Raw genomic sequence first — 12,524 nt, 5'->3', positions numbered from 1 at the left:
TTCATACTAAGAAATATGGTTGAAGGTACGATTTTGACATCAGGAGGTAGAATGTGAGGTGGTGGCAAAACACTTGCATAAACCCAGGACACACTTCTAGATTGCCAATTCTGGACCACCGTAACACTAGAAAGCTGCAAGACAAAAGTTTGCAGGTCCTAGATGAGAGACATGGGGTTTCACCCCAAATCTGCCCACTCTATTTGCACTATAATACTAAAACACACTGGGCAGGAAATGCAGTGCAAGGAATTCAATAGGTTGAATTTACCTATGCCTGTTTGAAAAGGAGTCTTGCATTCTTTGTATCCTCAGAGGTTAGGCGATCATAAAATTACCAGCCGTCCTTCTCTTAAGGAAAGATGGATGATGTCCATTATCCAAGGGGCAGTTTACTGTGCTAGATCTCTATATCTGGAAACCTGACCCAGATCAAACAAGGAGGATCTCTCTACTTTGAAAACTATGCAATAATCATCCAGAGGACATTATCTTAGCTACAAGAAATAAGTGGAACAAGAGTATGCTGCTGCATCTCAATGTGCTGTACCTGAAAATAAAAGATTAGGAATGTATGCCCAATACCTTTAAATTTAGTGCACCACCATGCTTTTCGTTTAGGTAATATACAGTTAGACCAATTTGATGTACATGCCATACCCTTGGTTCTATTAATGTACAGTCAAACCGACTTGGTCCAGTCTTTATTGGTGCACCATAAACTTGAAACGTTAAAAGTAGCTTCAGCAAATTGTAGGTTTTAGCTGACCCGGTTCCTACACAAAGAGCCATTTCTAAGTTACAATAAACAAATAAGAACATCTCACTCACTCTGCCTAACAGTAAAATCGTTGCATTAATGAATCCTATCGAATTTGGAACATTTTATATATGCATGTCTCGCTGTAGCAGCAGAGGATTCCTTTTTCTTAACTATTATGTGACACTGAACTGTCAGCCCATGGGTTTGTGCAGTGGGTGGGTGGAGTCTACTTGTCCCAGCATCCTAATGCCAACCCAATGATAAATGAATGGTAACTAAATTTGACATTGTTACTTATCAAAGCACTAAAATTAAATTCTTAAGGGACTACCAGTTTTGCACAATTTTAAATTTCCAATCACCACCAAAATACACACCCCAAATGACAAAAATTAAATGTTATAATGCTCCAACACGTAAAATCCACAAGCATTATAATGTCTGACAAGAGTTAAAGAGGGCAGGACATATTCATGAATTCCTGTACACTCCGATTTACTGAGGTTATAACTTTTAAAATGTTAAAACCTTAATTAGATTGCTGCTTTATCACAGTTTAGTTTTAAAACAGAAAATCTTACATGTTTGTAATCAGCCTTACCTTCGTAAACTCTTCAGTTAAATCTTCTACATGGAAACGTCTCTTTAAAGAGCATAGGTTGCCACATGGCGATAAATAGCGACAGTGTATCTGTGTAAAAAAAAAAAAAAGGGTAACATACAATAACTTTAGAAAACATTTATGCAGCTCACATGGTTGTGTGAAATCAGATTAAAATATGTATGCCCAATTGCTGAGCAAACACACCTTGTATGTAGGTGGCATTCAATTTCTCAAGTTCATTGCTTGAAAAAACAGCATCCTCATGCATGTGCCCCATATCATTAAACTCACATGTAGATCTTCCACAATGAGTTAGACAACCTTGCTGAACTCCTATGGGCAAAAGCCTGGGATATATTGTTAGGGGGTCAAATACAATAAGTGTTCAGTTTGAGTTTATTCACTAGAACAGGCTCTAGGAGCTTCTCTCCACCTCTCCTAACATGGCGGACACATCTCAAGAACCGGTCAAGTGACCGGGAGCCTCCCTCGGCATGTCACCAACATGTGACTGATTCCGACTTGCTTTAAAAACCCTCTCCCCGACAGCCTCATTACCTACAGGATGGCAGGTCACGGGTGCCTTACCATGTTGAACCAAGTGAGTAGTCATAAACTTGGCGAGTTTCTCTTTACCTACATATACCATCTAATTGCTACATCCATGTCTACCAGTTTGTTTTCGCAGCTAAGCACGGTCCTCTGCCCAATTCGGAGGAGCACAAACACCATTCTAAAAGGGCATCATCCCCATTATCTGCATTTGGGAATGCAACCGCAGCACGGATTTGGAGTGGTGTTGTGTTTTCACGTGTGACACTTGCCTGTTTGTTCGTTTTATCTGCGCACATTTCACTGCTGGCGATATTTCACCCTCACCATGTTTTTGATTCAATGTTGAGACATATTACCAACAAACCGACAACTGCAAGAACCAACTTCCACAGCGGAATGAAGGCTTTTGCCATCTGGATGAAAGACAGCTGCCTCAAGCCCAACTCAGACAAGACCGAAGTAATCATCCTGGGATCCACCCAGTCAGCCTGGGAAGGCTCTTGGTGGCCAGCCGCTCTGGGATTTCCCCCCCCCCCTCACCCCAATGGACACAACCGTGGGGGTCATACTGGACACTTCGCTCACAATGAACCACCAAATCAACGCAGTTTCCTAAGCCTGCTTCCACACGCTCCGCCTGCACCCACGAACTCATCACCAGCAGACTACTACGGCAATGCACTCTACACCGGTGTCACCCAGGAACAGCTCAAGGAACTACAGAACGTCCAATATGCCGCAGCCAGAGTGGTCCTCAACATCCCCCGCTGCATCCACGTCCCAAACACCTCCGACAACTCCACTAGATCCCAGTCAACAAGAGAATCAACTTCATGCTTCTCACACATAGCTACAAAGCTCTACACAACGAAGGACCAGCATACCTGAACCACCGCCTCTCACTCCACGTGCCCGTCAGACAACTCCACTCTGCCCAACTCGCCCTAGCCTCCATCCCCAGGATCCACAAGACCAGAACTGGTGGAAGTTTTTTCTCCTACCTCGCCGACAAGACTTTGAACACCCTACCCCCTCTCCCCCCCCCCTTCCTCCTCAGGCAATCCGCATCGCTGACCAAGTCTAAGAAAGACCTCAAAACCGGGCTCTTCGATTGATCCTACACCGCCCCACCCCATCGCCTTGAGATCCTCATGGGTGAGTATCCACGCTTTACAAGCCCTGATAAATTGATTGATTATGGGTGTTAAGGGAGGTATCAACCCATCCAGTCAGTGGTGACACCCTTAATTAGTTGTCTTTTTCAGGTCAGACTTCAGATGTCCTGCACCGTAGGAGGTATAGTTAACACGATATATTGATTGTACACATTTACTTAAAAACACACACCTTTATTGCCACTCAAGTGTAGGCAAGGTGTCACCTCTTTGGTCATGACGAATTGCCTAAGATCCGGTTGAGCCACACATGGCATGAAACAAGCTGACCCCCTCCTTCACATATTTTAAGCTGTCATGGTTCACTGGTTTCCCCCCTCCTCTGATAGTGAGGATGCCGAAATTGATTAATCTAACAGGGAGGGTTCCCATGTAGGTGGTGGGGTTGGGGGAGGGGGGTTGACTGCATATCCTGGGTATGATGAATTATGTCCTATGCTACTGGTTTTGATGAAGGTTAGATGGCATGCGTGTCCAAGTGAAGTCAATAAGGCTTGATGCAGGTCTCACAGTCTATTGTGTACTATTCTTGGTTAAGGGCCATTCTGCAGTGTCCTTAAATGGTGCTGTAATGTTTCCAATTACAATAAAATTGAAAGAAAAAAAAAAAAAGTTAATTTGTTCCCAGGACAGTGTTAGTTTGTTTTAACTCTTGTCAAAGGGGCCCATGTCATATTAAACCGTCCTCAGTACCCCTTAGACATTTTTAACCACTTACTATACCATTCTACACTCACCATATCCTCACTTGCATTCACCATTACAGCAACCAACTAAGAAGACCTCCAGCAAAGAGCTCCCTCAGGGGCCCATTGGGCATTGCAGCACTGGCCCAATGATGAAGCACGACACCCATCTAGGTGTGTGATTGCTATCACTTCTGGTCAATCGGATCCCCCGTTCCAGTAGATCAACCTTTCTCCCTGTCTCCATCGACACTTATCCCTCATTTCTTTCTCTTTGCTGGAACATCATCCTTCAAGAGTTTATCACAGTATCATTTTCTTCCTGCATGCTCTGCTCTCTGCCATGACCCAGGTTTCTTAGGTTGCATTCTATATAAATGTGGCTTAGTAATCATGCTCAACCCTTATTTCTTCAGTTCTTTAGTTTCACAGTATGATTACCTCCCTTGAATAGAGTATGCCTTCAGTGGGGAGGGGGAAGGGGTGGGGGAGGGGGAAGGGGTGGGGGGGGGGGGGGGGTCAGAGAGAAAAGAAAATAATAATAAAATAAAATCGCTTGCCAATGGCAGATGTAACTTGCACCTATGCCTGTCCTTTCCATTGTCCAGGTAGCTAGGGTCGGAACAATCCCAGGGGGCGGAGGGAGGGGAGGGGGAGGGAGGGCTTGTTTTATTCTCTCGTTAGTTTTGCTAGGTAGAACTGTGCGTAAAGAGGCAATATATAAGGACTGATTCTCAGCATTAGCAACTTATAAATGGACAAGCGTGTGCATGCATCCGCATTTATACAAGTTCATACCATTCAATAAAACCCTGAAAGCAACCAGAGATCCAAGACACATGGCGCCCCTTAGACTCTGATCACTTAACACAGATGCTGGGGTACATCTACCCTCTCTATGATAAGAAAGGCACCTTCTATGCTTTAATCACTTTGAGTTTTGCAGAAGTTGAGCTTGTAATGCGTGAAGACTTCAAGACCATATCAGACACAATAAGGAACCACACAGGGCAAGCCATTGAGACCACATAAACCCTCCCCAATTCCTCTGGGAAGAGGAATAGAACAACCAGATCTTGCTGACACTTGGGAGACTACCACTATACTGAAAGGCAATATACTTTTTAATCGAATGTACATAGGTCATCCTCCAGGAGTGAGCTGTCCCTCCCGCAAAATACAGGTGTATTTGTAAGATAGAGACACAAATACAGTCAGATCGGGGTCAGGCCGCCGCCGGGGGGCACCTCAGCGGCCGCTGATTGCCAGGTTTCCTAACTATCAAGACAGGGACACTATTCTCAGGGTATTCCGACAGAAGGGAGAAATTCGGATAGGCAATGCAAGGATCATGGTATTCCAGGACAACTCCCGAGAAGTTCAAAAGCAACGCAAGACGTTTGACTCTGTGAAAGACAAATTGCGACAATTACAAATTACGTATATGCTCCTCTTTCCTGCTAAACTTAAGGTGATCTTTCAAGGTAGGACTCTGTTCTTCAGCACCTAGGAAGAGGCTTGGCACTGGCTGGAGGAGCGTCCCCTGCCGAGAGCACCCACTGATGCGACACGGCACTCCGGGAAGGCCCCTTCCCTGAACACTAACACCTTTAGATCACAACATCAGACGTGGAAGAAGAAAGAAACTGTACCCAATATGACACTCAGACCGACACCATACCGGAGCCGGAAGGGAGCACTGGACTCAGAGGGCGTCCCACGCATGAGCAGCACTGGGGTCTGGAGACACCAAAAGGACCTTGTCGCACATCGCTCGGCGGACTGCACTGACCAGGACATCACAACAGACTCGGAACACCCCTTGATGCACGACATCAATCTCCTGGAATGCACAGTTGGGGCCACTGGTGAAGTAGGAAAAGACACTCCGACACCATCCGTGGACGATGATGCTGATGAGTAAAGGCTGGTCTGGAGAGCAACTGGAGTAACGGACCGGGAACACACATTGCACGCCACCCAGTGTGTTCTGCCCCGATTTTTACTTTGAACCTGTCCTTCTCCCTCTTCCCCCTGTTGTTTCCCTTCTTCGTTTGCTCCTTCCCGAGCTTTTTGTTTTCCCCGTACGCCCCGCCCCTTCCCTTCCCTTCCCTCCCCTCCCCTCCCCTCCCCCTGGGGCGGACGGGTCACTAGGGAGACCCCGTAATGGGTGGGAAATTGCCTGCGAGAAATTAGGAAGCTGAGAGCCTTCAGGAGATGGGACCTGTTGGGCATTTCACAACTTAAAGATATATTATACCGCAAAGAGTTAGTCACTTTTGCACGTCTACAGACGGAATACGACATGAACACAACCCAACACTACAAATACTTACAGATGAAACATGCCTGGCGGGCGCAGCGCCTAGACACTGATGATATCCCCGAATACGCACCCTTAGAGGGACGACTCTTGATGGGGGAAGATAGCAGAAAAAGCTGTCTCCTGGACGTATAGAACAATCATAAACAGCAAGCCAGAAACACTGCAGAAACTGCAAATGAAGTGTGAATCGGAGCTGGGGGGAGATGGATGATTTGGACTGGGAGATGGCATTGGTGCATCCTCGAAAAGTAGCCATCCGATCGCGCCTCAGGCTAATTCACTACAAATATCTGCACAGGGCATACTACGACAGAGCGCGATTACACCGCATAGGAAGGGCAGAAACATCCACCCTTTTGCGTTGTCTAGGGTCAGAAGGCACATTTTACCATACGGTGTGGGAGTGTTCCAAGATTCAGAGGTATTGGACAACTCTGATGGGGGAGGGAGAGTGTCCTGGGGGGAGGAGATTCCACTCAGCCCCTCGTTTGTCATATTGGAAATATCCACAGACCTTAACCTCCCTAAACCCAAGTTAGCCTTGCTGCAGCTAGGGTTGGTGGTCACGAAATGACATAGCCAGGGCATGGGGGGCCGCAGCGGGTCCGTCTCTTGTTGAGTGGAGAAAGAGCATGGAAATGTACATGCTAGGAGAGAAGACAACATACAAGGCACGGGCTGCCCTAAAAAGTTTTGGAAAATATGGAAGCCTTGGCTTGCACACTATGGACTCTCGCTCTCTGATTCACAATGATTGTACAAGGTTGGATATATGGTTGGAAGGGGAAGATGGGGCCCGCAATAATGCTCTGGCGCATGATAGCATTGTTCGACTCTTGTTTGACTCTTCTTTACTGCCGATTGGACACGCTGCTGCTGTCTACTTGAAAATATTTACGTATCCGATTGGTAACCACTGTTGTCTTGCAATGAGAAAAAAAAGGTCAATAAAAATATTTAAAAAACAAAAAAAAAAAACAGTCAGATCATGCACCATTAATACTAACCTATCAATGTGTCATGAAGGGCCTAAATAGGTCGACAATGGAATATGAATGAAATACCCATTCAGAGACCAAGCCTTTGACAAAACCATAGAATGGGGATACGTCCAGGACCACAGTTTGTAATGCAATCAAGACAGTCATCAGGGGAGAATTAACATAACATCGGACAACTTTCTTTAGGTGACATAGGCAAAAACAAATTAGAACAATATGTATTTCAACTGAAAGTGGAACCTGAAAGAACATGCTTGAGGCACATTTATAGGGAGGTGGGAAAAGTTAGAGGGGATCTGGAGAAAATTTTACAGGGTGAAATAGTTTGGAAAATGATGTAACAAGCCAGCTCTACTATGAAAGATGCAAGATAGTTAAAGGCTTAGGGCCACATGCATCAACCAATTTTGCTTTCACAAATGGGCCGATATGTCAAATTGGCCTATTTACAAACACAAAAAAGTATTTTTACAAGTATTAAAAAACAATTTGGGTTCGCAATTCCGTATTTGGAAGTGGGTGTTTAGGGAATCCTAATGGCATGTATGTTTTGTGACTATATGCGGTCGCAAAACATTTGCAATTTACTTTAAGTAGGTGGTAACCCATTTGTAAATGGGAAGGGGTCCCACGGACCACTGCCTGCTCTTAAAATATGAAAAGAGAACTTTTTTATAAACTCATCCAGTTTCCCTTGAAGGAAAAGGAGCTGCATTTGAAAAAAGATTGCTTTATTTAAAAGCAATCACGGACATGGTGGTCTGATAACTCAAGCAGGCCACCATCCCCACGATTTTAGCGATTCCTAGGGGATCTAGGATCTAATGAGGTAGGTCGATTTACAACCCACTAGGAATTAATGAATCAGTATATGAAAACTCGTGGAGTTTCATACATTGGAAATTGCGATTACCTAATGATTCTCAGAAAATCGCAATTAAGTCATCATAATTTCAAATTTGATACATGTGGCCCTTAGTCCACAAATTAAAAAGAAGGCAATCCTGTAACTATCACATTCTCAACAGATGAGCTAGTAATTTAATAAATAATAGCACAGACAGTGGGGATGGCTTTCGTAACTTTTATGAGACCCAATCCAATACATGATAATGACCAAAAGGAATATTTGGGGGACACAATATTCCCTCAATTAGAGTATAAAATACTGGACCAGTTGGAGGAAACCATCTCCCCAGGGTCGGCAGCTGTGGCAATCAAGAACCTACCCATTAAAAAAGCACCTGGTTTAGATCAATTTACAGCCTCAATCTATAAAGATATCTTTAGCAAACCCTTATCAAAAGGCATTTACTTATTTCTTGATCCCCAGGAGGCAACAAAGACGATGATGGAATGTAAAATAGTACTACTCTAAAGACCAGGCAAGGAGTGGGAAAAGTGCAGATCTTATCGGCCGAAAAAGCAGGACATAGACAACACACGCTTAGCCCTGAATCTTACAGAAATAAGGAATTGTAACTACACTCTATCAATCCTTCTCGCACTCAATGCGGAGAAGGTTTTCAAGTTGAGTGGAGATTTGCTTTAAACCCATCATAATTTAGGCGGCAATAACAAAACACATTTTAGAAAATCTCATCCACACAGTGACAAAAGGTAAAATTAATATTTTAAAACCCCTCTTCTAGTCTAAAATGAGGTAAGGTTAACCCCTTTCCCTTTTGCTATTCGCCCTAACAAAGGAACCTTTAGTTCAAAAGATACAGACTAACCCAGAGATAAAGAGGAAAAAGTTGGGTGCTGGCATTAATTGTGGATCATTTCCTACGTGTCAATACTAGCCCAACCAACATACTCGTACATTTCATTTAAGATTTGTAACTTTCTTCCAAGCTGTCTGGTCCAAAATCAGTTACTCCACATAATTGGTCTTGGAAATTTCAGCACCATTACATGCCTTAACAAGCATAACAAATGGGCATGATTTCACTGAAACCTTAATTTCACTATAACACCTAAAAGTCAAATTGACCCCAAAGCACCAGGGCTTGTGCAAAAAAAGAAAAAATTAATTTCTTACCTCGACTTCTATTCATAACACAGATTCTACCTCTTGTGCTATCCACAGAAATGCCTAAAGTCATCCAAGACAACTGTTAGAATTTACTTAAGGAATCAAGAACTGAAAGGAAAAAAAACCAAATTCAGATCTATTTATGATAGTGGTATCAACCTCCTAGATTTGGAACGATACATCCAAGCAACACAATGGAGGTCTCCAACAGAGGGTGAGAAACATAGCGGCCGGCGCGCTGCCTCTAGGCACAACCGAAAAAGGGCTAGGATGAGGTCAACACAGGCCAATTTATAGCGCCTTTTTTAACCATGCTGCACATCAGCCACGCAGCTGTACACCATGAAACACCGACAAAGCCAAATCGTTCTATTATTTGGCTTTTCAGCGTATTTAAGCCATGTTGTACAGTAGAGTGGCTGCTGTGCATGAAAGTAAAAAACGTTTAAAAACCGCAGCCGGTGTCGACTGTCATAGCACTTTGTTTTAGCAGCAGTTTCAGCCGCGCTACACATCAGGTGGGCTGCTGTACTAAATGTCTTTAAAAACAAATTGACAAAACCAATAGATCTCATAGGCGAGACCAATTGGCTTTACCAACGCTGGTTTCCTAACCTGATGCCAGCAGTCCTAAGGAGCCAAATGGAGAAGGAGTGGGTGGAAAGGGGGGGGGGGGGGGGGGGGGGGAAGAGGATGTGGTGCTAGGGCCAGAGCTGCCGACTCCAGAAAAGGGGAATCAAGTTGAAGTCTCAGCTTCATCTCAAATTCTTATGATTATGGGCAAATCACTTCATCTCCCTGCCTAAAAAAAGATGAATGTGAGTGTAAGGTAACGGGTGCTCACATAATGAGCTTGAATACCTTTGAGTGGGGTGGACTAATAAGGACAACAAAAAATTCGAAATACCACCTCAATCACAGCAAACGGGTATTAAGTTAAATCAATCTGTACTTCTTCCATGATCTACACAGAGAAAAGAAGTGGTGCAGGAAGCGACGCCTCATAAGCGCTGCCGAATTAGTGGACAGGCAAAAAAATAAGAGTGATGATGCAGACGAGTGGTAAGTAATTAGCGGTCTAAAAATCCCCTTTAGAGTTTTTCTTTTTGTCTTTTTTTTTTTTTCACACAATAGATTGTCACCAAGCGACAGCGCATGCAGGCAAGTCCAAAAAACAAAGCCGTCTCATTCAACTCTCCTACTCCGTCCGCATCACACTTCCTCCCTCCATGTAGTGTGCTCTGTGTTAAGGAATGTAAGACGTATCCCAGATGCAAGAAAATTAGTAGACTAAAGGGCGGAGCTGTCCTTTGATGCGAACTTAAAAACTGTATTCAATTCTGAATTGCCTCGCCACACAACCGTCTAAGAGCTATTCTCCAAATGCTTGATCACCGTTAGTTGGGTCGTTCAAAGCACTCAATGACAATCTCACATGCTTAGCTTACATTAAAAAGGGTAACGCAGAGCTCAGGACTTGATCCACTAACCCCCTCCCCCCCAGTATCTCACTACAAGTGCTCCCCTCACATCAGAAGTAGTACAGCAACAAACCCATGATTCCCGAATGAAACACAGCACGCTTATATTAAGCCCCTTTAGAAGGTGCTCACTGATAAAAAATAAACAAAAAAGTGGGACATTCTGTGGAAATCTTGAAATGACAATGCAATTTAGATTAAGATTTAGGTGGGGTGGCAACATGTGGTGTTCTACGCCAAGAAATATAGAAGGACAACAGGATGGACGCACAGCAGACTCTTTGTGGTCGGGCCCAGCAGGACTACCAAGCCCACCTTGCCGCACTATACCAGGAGGAGGGACCGGGGACCATAAAGACAGACTGTTATAACCCGCTATATGGGACGCATCCACACGCAAGTCCGGGCAAAGACTTGGCCAGCCGCGCCCATCCAGGGCCAGAGAAGGCTGGGCCCCATCTCTTGGCTCAAACTTACTGGAATTCAAACGGCTGTTGAGACTGGCTGAGGTACTCTTTGCCAGTTTTCCCAAATAATTGTTTGTTACAATATGGAGAAATGGAAGAGTAACCCACCCACAGAAAGAGCACGGAAAAAATAAACATGACATCCAAATCTATTATGAACTATTTGTCATCAGTCATGGGCGTTATTGACTCCGAAATAGGACGAGTTGAGGCCAGACTAAATGCTATGCTGAAAGATCATGCTTTGACTTTGTTGACGCATCAAGATGCAACTCTACCCGTCGACCATAACGCAAGCGGCAAGCTCTTTGTGCCCTCTCATTCCGCCCACTTCAGTTTATAATGGGATGCAAGCAGTGGATCAAGGTGCTCACCATATATCTAATAAGTCAAACCTGTGTGTGCTACATGACCCAATGACTTGTCATTTAAGAAGCCACTACTCATCCTAACAGCCTGCCAACGAAATAGACAAGAAAGGACAATTCAGGATCCAGGGCAGGTACCTCTGAGATCTTTTACTGACCCGAGGATTCCAAGCGAAAAAGCTAGGCAGTACGTTCAGCAGAAAAGATCCATTTGGCATGTCTGACCTTGAAGCTAAATTCAAGGATTTTAGAGATAAACGTCTTGGGAAACTGGATAAACTAGACAGCCTGCTTAAAGTTTGTTCTTTACATTTGAACAAGATAAAACATTTGGATGACAGACTTGTCGCCCTCTGTAAAGCCCCTAGTAATAAACAAAAGCTAGGGGTTGAGTTTGCCTGACTCCATGATGGCGGCAAGTTGAGAGAGCTCCGCTGATAGCCACTAATATCCATCAAAATCCATGGGCATTACTGAAAGATTGCCCTCCCAAACGGGATTCTAGTAGTACCAAAGGCTACTCGAGAAACCCTTTGATTTCTGGATGGACGATTTCCAGCTGCCGCAAATATCAGGATCGACTGTGGCGGCGTGTGCGTCACTGCGGCCTGCACGAGCTGGGAGGCAAAGGGACACACCTCTGAGTGCTCGCGGAGCCAGAGACTGGCGGATGCGGGTAGCGTAGACATGATTTGTCCAGAAGAGCTGCGGCAGAGGTAGCGAAGTGAGGTGAGGTGGCCCGGCCCGGGAAAACTTTGAAAGACCGCGAGGGCATAGCGGGAGTCAGCGCGACCCATGCAGGAAGCAGACTGGGATGAGCAAGATTGTAGGAGCGGGATCCCCCCCACCCGTGACTCCATCGGACGGCACATTAAGTTGAGAGTGCCAGCGCTACAGCAAAGGTGGCGAGTCTGGCCGAGCACATTGGAAAACTGCTGGAGGGGCGAAAGATGTAGCCAGCCACGTAAGCAAGTGCTAAGCGAAACAGTTGCAGGGCCTACCTGGAAGCTAGTGGAGCAAGGAAGCGGTGCAGTGGATTTGATCGGACTAGCCCATCCCT

The 12,524-nt window shown here is 44.9% G+C and overlaps 1 protein-coding gene across 2 annotated transcripts in view; it reads right to left on the bottom strand.

The window, feature by feature from the left end:
• Positions 1-12,524, bottom strand: part of MTF2 (metal response element binding transcription factor 2) — a 404,555-nt gene that overhangs the window by 321,511 nt on the left and 70,520 nt on the right. For both annotated transcript variants that reach the window (XM_085602198.1, XM_085602199.1), the window contains exon 3: positions 1,365-1,454. The gene's annotated coding sequence lies outside the window, so the exon portion shown is untranslated. The remainder of the gene's footprint in view (positions 1-1,364; positions 1,455-12,524) is intronic.

Source organism: Triturus cristatus, chromosome 4_2 (genome assembly GCF_964204655.1).
Source record: "Triturus cristatus chromosome 4_2, aTriCri1.1, whole genome shotgun sequence".
NCBI lineage: Eukaryota > Metazoa > Chordata > Amphibia > Caudata > Salamandridae > Triturus > Triturus cristatus.
Note: the sequence above shows the minus strand (reverse complement) of the source record. Positions and strands in the feature narration are given on the sequence as shown.